We start from the raw sequence: 5,949 nt of genomic DNA on the forward strand, positions 1-5,949 counted from the left end.
CCTTCGTGTGTGTGGCGCTCTTCTGTCTGTGAGATGAAGGGCAGACTTGCCCCATCTTTCTCTACAAGCATTTCCTGTCCACCCGCACAGCTGCGTTTGGATTCTGCTCAGGGTCCCCCCTCTTCAGGACTCTGGATGCATCTGACTTGGGTCCCCTGAGTTGGTCCCAGGATGGTGCGGAGACTGAAAAGTGCGGTCGGATACAGTGGAATTACGTCCCTAAAGAGCCATCTCCCTTGTGAGTAACATTCACTATAATGCGTCAAGTTGTGTGATCACTACATTTTCATTGTTTACAAAAGGAAACTGAAATACCATGCCAAAGGAACTCTTGAAATCTCATGCCTAAGGAGTCGCCCCAGTAGAAAGGCTTTGAGGCTGTGTGGTCCATCATGCCACCCACTGTTGTGCTGCAGGAAGGTGGCCACGGAGCATCTGATCCATAAGTGCATGGATGAGACTGGGTCCCAGTGACCCTGGGCTGGCTGTGACCTCCCCCCCTGCCCCCTGTCCAGGCTGCTCCCCAACTCAGGTGAGCTGCTTCGTTTCCATGCTATTTTACACAGGTTTGTACTTGCTGCTGCTGCTGCTAAGTCACTTCAGTCATGTCCGACTCTGTGTGACTGCATAGACGGCAGCCCACCAGGCTCCGCCATCCCTGGGATTCTCCAGACAAGAACACTGGAGTCGGTTGCCATTTCCTTCTCCAGTACATGAAAGTGAAAAGTGAAAGTGAAAGGGAAGTCGCTCAGTCGTGTCCGACTCTTTGCGACCCCATGGACTGCAGCCCACCAGGCTTCTTTGTCCATGGGATTTTCCAGGCATGAATACTGGAGTGGGGTGCCATCGCCTTCTCTGGCTTGTACTTAGGAAATACTGACTGGAAATTTCCCTTCTATCAATGTGGTGAATTACACATAGTTTTGTTTTGTTAAAAACAACTGGACAACTTCTGATTTACCCAGATCTGAATTAAAATCACCTAAAACATGTTTGAGAATTCTAGTAGGTGGCAGTCATGGCTATTTAAGGCAAGGGTAACTCATGGGTTCTGATGTGGACACTTGATTTTCCCCCAAGATAGTGGTTCACTAAAATACCACATCAGTTTTGAAACTTTGATCTCTAGAGGGGCCTGGTGTTTAGGGCCTGGTCCTGTGTTTGCAGGGGCCCCTGCTATCTGTCAGGGAAGAGGGGCTGGGTACTCTCAGCCCTCCGCATTGCACCCGCCTCGTGTGTTCTCTGGCTTTGGGGAGGGAAGGCGCAGGCCCCCTACATTGGCTCTGGACCCTGGAAGGGTGTCCACCTCACTGCAGCACCCGTGCTCAGGCAATGATTCCAGCCCAGGAGGCAGGCCTCCCCTGCACACACATCCGGGACCCCAGTCCACTGGGGACCTCTTCAACCTCCTAAGCACTACAAATTTTGGTGAGACTTGTTTCCTTTTCTGACACCTGGTTAATGACTGTTGGGCTTCCCAGGTGGTGCTAGCGGTAAAAAAATACAAACCTGCCTGCCAGTGCAGGAGACCTAAGAAACGTGGGTTCGATTCCGGGGTCAGGAAGATCCTCTAGAAGAGGGCATAGCTATCCACTCCAGTATTCTTGACTGGAGAATCCTATGGATAGAGGAGCCTGGAAGGCTACATAGTCCATGAGGTTACAAAGAACCTGACATACCTCACATAGTGGACCTACTCATTTTTTTAGGACTTTTCAAGTGTGTCTTTGTGGCACTCTCCAATGTTAAGAAGTATTCTGAATTAGTAACTAATGGCCCTCAGAGTTCAGTGCTTGAATAATGTGTGTTTCTATTTGTACTGGTGCCCAGTGAGTGCCCACTCCCTTGCACCACCCCTCCCCCCACCGCCACATGCGCGCACGCGCGCACACACACACACACACACACTCACACTCACTTTGCCCAAGTGACAGTATTCAGCTTTTAGTCTAGACTTTCTTAGGTACTTATGCTTGGTCTGCAAGGCCTCCAGTTTGGGATGTATCAGTATAAAGTATTCTTTAAAGAAACTTATAGTTGCATGTATTTTAAATGGCAGAAGGTGTTTTCTGAGCCAAAGAATGGCACTAAATGGGCAAGCAATAAGGTTACAGAATTTTTCTGCCCTACATGGAAGTCACCTTCTTGACTGTTGAGTACACTGGAGTCCCAAACAAGGCTAACAGCACATTTCTGTGAACTAGCCTTAGTAACAGGATAGTGCCCGTAGAATCTTAACGAGTTGATGCAGTGATAAAGGTGTGATTTGATTGTATTTTGCAAGACATAAAACATTCAAAAATTAAGCCAATCTTTTGAGTTAGGAAGGTTTTTTGTTTTTTTTCTGCATTTAATGTATACTTTAAATAGACATTGCTCACAGCATGTTCCTCAACCTACTGGAGCCCTGAACTTTTGATAAAACAATTTTAGGAAAAAGGGCTGCTTAGACACACATTTTTGGTAAAGAGCTGGACAAAGTCTCTTAGATTTTTTTTAATCTCACATGTCCTGTGATATGCCAACATGAGCCACAAATACATAAGAAGGTGTTTCTTAAAGTTACTTCTAGATTAATTTGGTTAACTTGAGGTATAATTCAATAGGCTCAGTGGTAAAGAATCTGCCTGATAAGCAGGAGACACAGAAGACGTGCCTGAAAAATTCCATGTACAGAGGAGTCTAGTGGGCTATAGTCCATGGGGTTGCAAAGAGTCAGACATGACTGAGCATGCACATGTGCAATCTAACCAGGGACAAATGCTTTCACTTTTCCAGCATGTAATTTGTCATGCTCAGTTGCTCAGTCATGTCCTACTCTTGCGACCCCATGGATTGTAGCCCGCCAGGGTCCTCTGTGCATGGAATTCTCCAGGCAAGAATATTGGAGTGGGTTGCCATTTCCTTCTCCAGGGTATCTTCCCGACCCAGGAATCCAACCCATGTCTCCTGAGTCTCCTGCACTGGCAGGCAGATTCTTTACCATTGAGCCACCTGGGATTCCCCATGTAATTTGGTAGAGGGTCTCAAAAAGCTGTCAGCTTTTTAAGCGTGGTGCTCATAGGTGCTCTACCCTTGATCACATTCCCTTCTCTGGTCAGCTTATATTCTAGTTCTCTCCTATTACTTGCTTTTCAAAGATGCAGTTTTTGATTTGTAAATTCTAAGTTTCTGGGTTTCAACTTAAAACACTAGCCAACTGTTAGAAGAAAACTTGAAGAGTTAGTTGCTCAGTAACGTCTGACTCTTTGAGATCCCGTGGGCTATAGCCTACCAGGCTTCTCTGTCCATGGGGTTTTCTAGGCAAGAATACTAGAGTGGGTACCCATTCCCTTCTCCAGGGGATCTTCCTGACCCAGGGATTGAACCCAGGTCTCCTGCATTGCAGGCAGATTCTTTATGGTCTGAGCCACTTCAGTCTCAGTTTAGTTGCACATTCGTGTCTGACTCTTTGTGACCCCATGGACTGTGGCACACTAGGCTTTCCTATCCTTCACCAACTCTCAGAGCTTGCTCAGACTCATGTCCATCAAGTCAGTGATACCATCCAACCATCTCGTCCTCTGTTGTCCACTTCTCTTCCTGCTTTCAATCTTTCCCAGCATCAGGGGCTTTTCCAATAAGTCAGCTCTTCGCATCAGGTGGCCAAAGTATTGGAGCTTCAACTTCAGCATCAGTCCTTCCAATGAATATTCAGGACAGATTTCCTTTAGGATTGACTGGTTTGATGTCTGTGCAGTCCAAGTGACTCTCAAGAGTCTTCTCCAATGCCACAGTTCAAAAGCATGAATTCTTCAGTGCTCAGCTTTCCTTATGGTCAAACTCCATACATGACTACTGGGAAAACTATAGCTTTGACTAGACAGACCTTTGTTGGTAAGGTAATGTCTTTGCTTTTTAATATGCTATCTAGGTTTGTCATAGCTTTTCTTTCAAGGAGCAAGCATCTTTTTTTTCCCCTCTTTTTTTTTCTTGGTTTATTTTAATTGGAGGCTAATTACAATATTGTGGTGGTTTTTGCCCTATATTCACACGAATCAGCCATGGGTATACATGTGTGCCCCATCCTGACCCTCCCCATCCCATCCCTCGGTCATTCCAGTGCAGCAGCCCTGAGCACCCTGTCTCATGCACCAAAGCTGTACTGGCGATCTATTTCACATATGATAATACACGTTTCAATGCTATTCTCTCAAATCATCCCACCCTCGCCTTCTCCCACAGAGTCCAAAAGTCTGTTCTTTACATCTGTGTCTCTTTTGCTGTCTCACATATAGGGTCATCCTTACCATCTTTCTAAATTCCATATATATGTGTTAATATACTATATTAGTGTTTTTCTTTCTGACTTACTTCGCTCTGTTTAATAGGCTCCAGTTTCATCCACTTCATTAGAACCAATTCAGATGCATTCTTTTTAATAGCTGAGTAATACTCCATGTGTATATGTACCACAGCTTTCTTATCCATTCGTCTGCCAGTGGACTTCTAGGTTGCTTCCATGTCCTGGCTATTGTAAACAGTACTGCAATGAACATTGGGGTACACGTGTCTCTTTCAATTCTGGTTTCCTGGGTGGGTATGCCCAGCAGTGGGATTGCTGGGTCCTATGGCAGTTCTATTTCCAGTTTTTTAAGGAATCTCCACGTTGTTCTCCATAGTGGCTGTACTAGTTTGCATTCCCACCAACATTGTAAGAGGGTTCCTTTTTATCCGCACCCTCTCCAGCATTTATTGTTTGTAGACTTTTTGAGAACAGCCATTCTGTCATGAGATGATACCTCATTGTGGTTTTGATTTGCATTTCTCTGATACTGAGTGATGTTGAGCATCTTTTCATGTGTTTGTTAGCCATCTGTATGTCATCTTTGGAGAAATGTCTGTTTAGTTCTTTGGCCCATTTTTTGATTGGGTCGCTTATTTTTCTGGAATTGAGCTGTAGGAATTGCTTGTATATTTTTGAGATTAATTCTTTGTCAGTTGCTTCATTTGCTATTATTTTCTCTGATTCTGAAGGCTGTCTTTTCACCTTGCTTATAGTTTCCTTCATTGTGCAAAAGCTTTTAAGTTTAATTAGGTCCCATTTGTTTATTTTTGCTTTTATTTCCCTTACTCTGGGAGGTGAGTCATAGAGGATCCTGCTATGATTTACATCAGAGAGCAAGCATCTTTTAATTTCATGGCTGCAGCCACCATCTGTAGTGATTTTGAAGCCCAAGAAAATAAAGTCTCTCACTGTTTCTATTGTTTCTGCATTTATTTGCCAAGAAGAGATGGTACTGGATGCCATGATCTTCGTTTTTTGAATGTTGAGTTTTAAACCAGCTTTTTCACCCTCCCCTTTCACTTTCATCAAGAGGCTCTTAGTTCTTCACTTTCTGCCATAAGGGTGGTATCATCTGGGTATCTGAGGTTATTGATATTTCTCCCAGCAGTCTTCATCGCAGCTTGTGCTTCATCCAGCTTGGCATTTCACCATGGTGTACTCTGCCTATAAGTTAAATAAGCAGGTTGACAATATACAGCCTTGACGTACTCCTTTCCCAATTTGGAACCATTCTGTTATTCCATGTCTGATTCTAACTGCTATTTCTTGACCTGCATACAGATTTCTCAGGAAACAGGTAAGGTGGTCTGGTATTCCCATCTCTTTAAGAATTTTCCAGTTTTTTGTGATCCACACAGTCAAAGGCTTTGGCATAGGCAATAAAATAGAAGTAGATGTTTTTCTGAAACTCTCTTGCTTATTCCATGATCCAACAGATGCTGGCAATTTGATCTCTGTTTCCTTGCCTTTTCTAAATCCAGCCTGAACATCTCGAAGTTCTCAGTTCACGTGTTGAAACCTCGCTGGGAGAATTTTGAGCATTACTTTGCTAGCATATGAAATGAGTGCAATTGTACAGTAGTTTGAACATTCTTTGGCATTGTCTTTCTTTGGGATTGGAA

This window comes from Ovis canadensis, chromosome 11 (genome assembly GCF_042477335.2).
Source record: "Ovis canadensis isolate MfBH-ARS-UI-01 breed Bighorn chromosome 11, ARS-UI_OviCan_v2, whole genome shotgun sequence".
Lineage (NCBI taxonomy): Eukaryota > Metazoa > Chordata > Mammalia > Artiodactyla > Bovidae > Ovis > Ovis canadensis.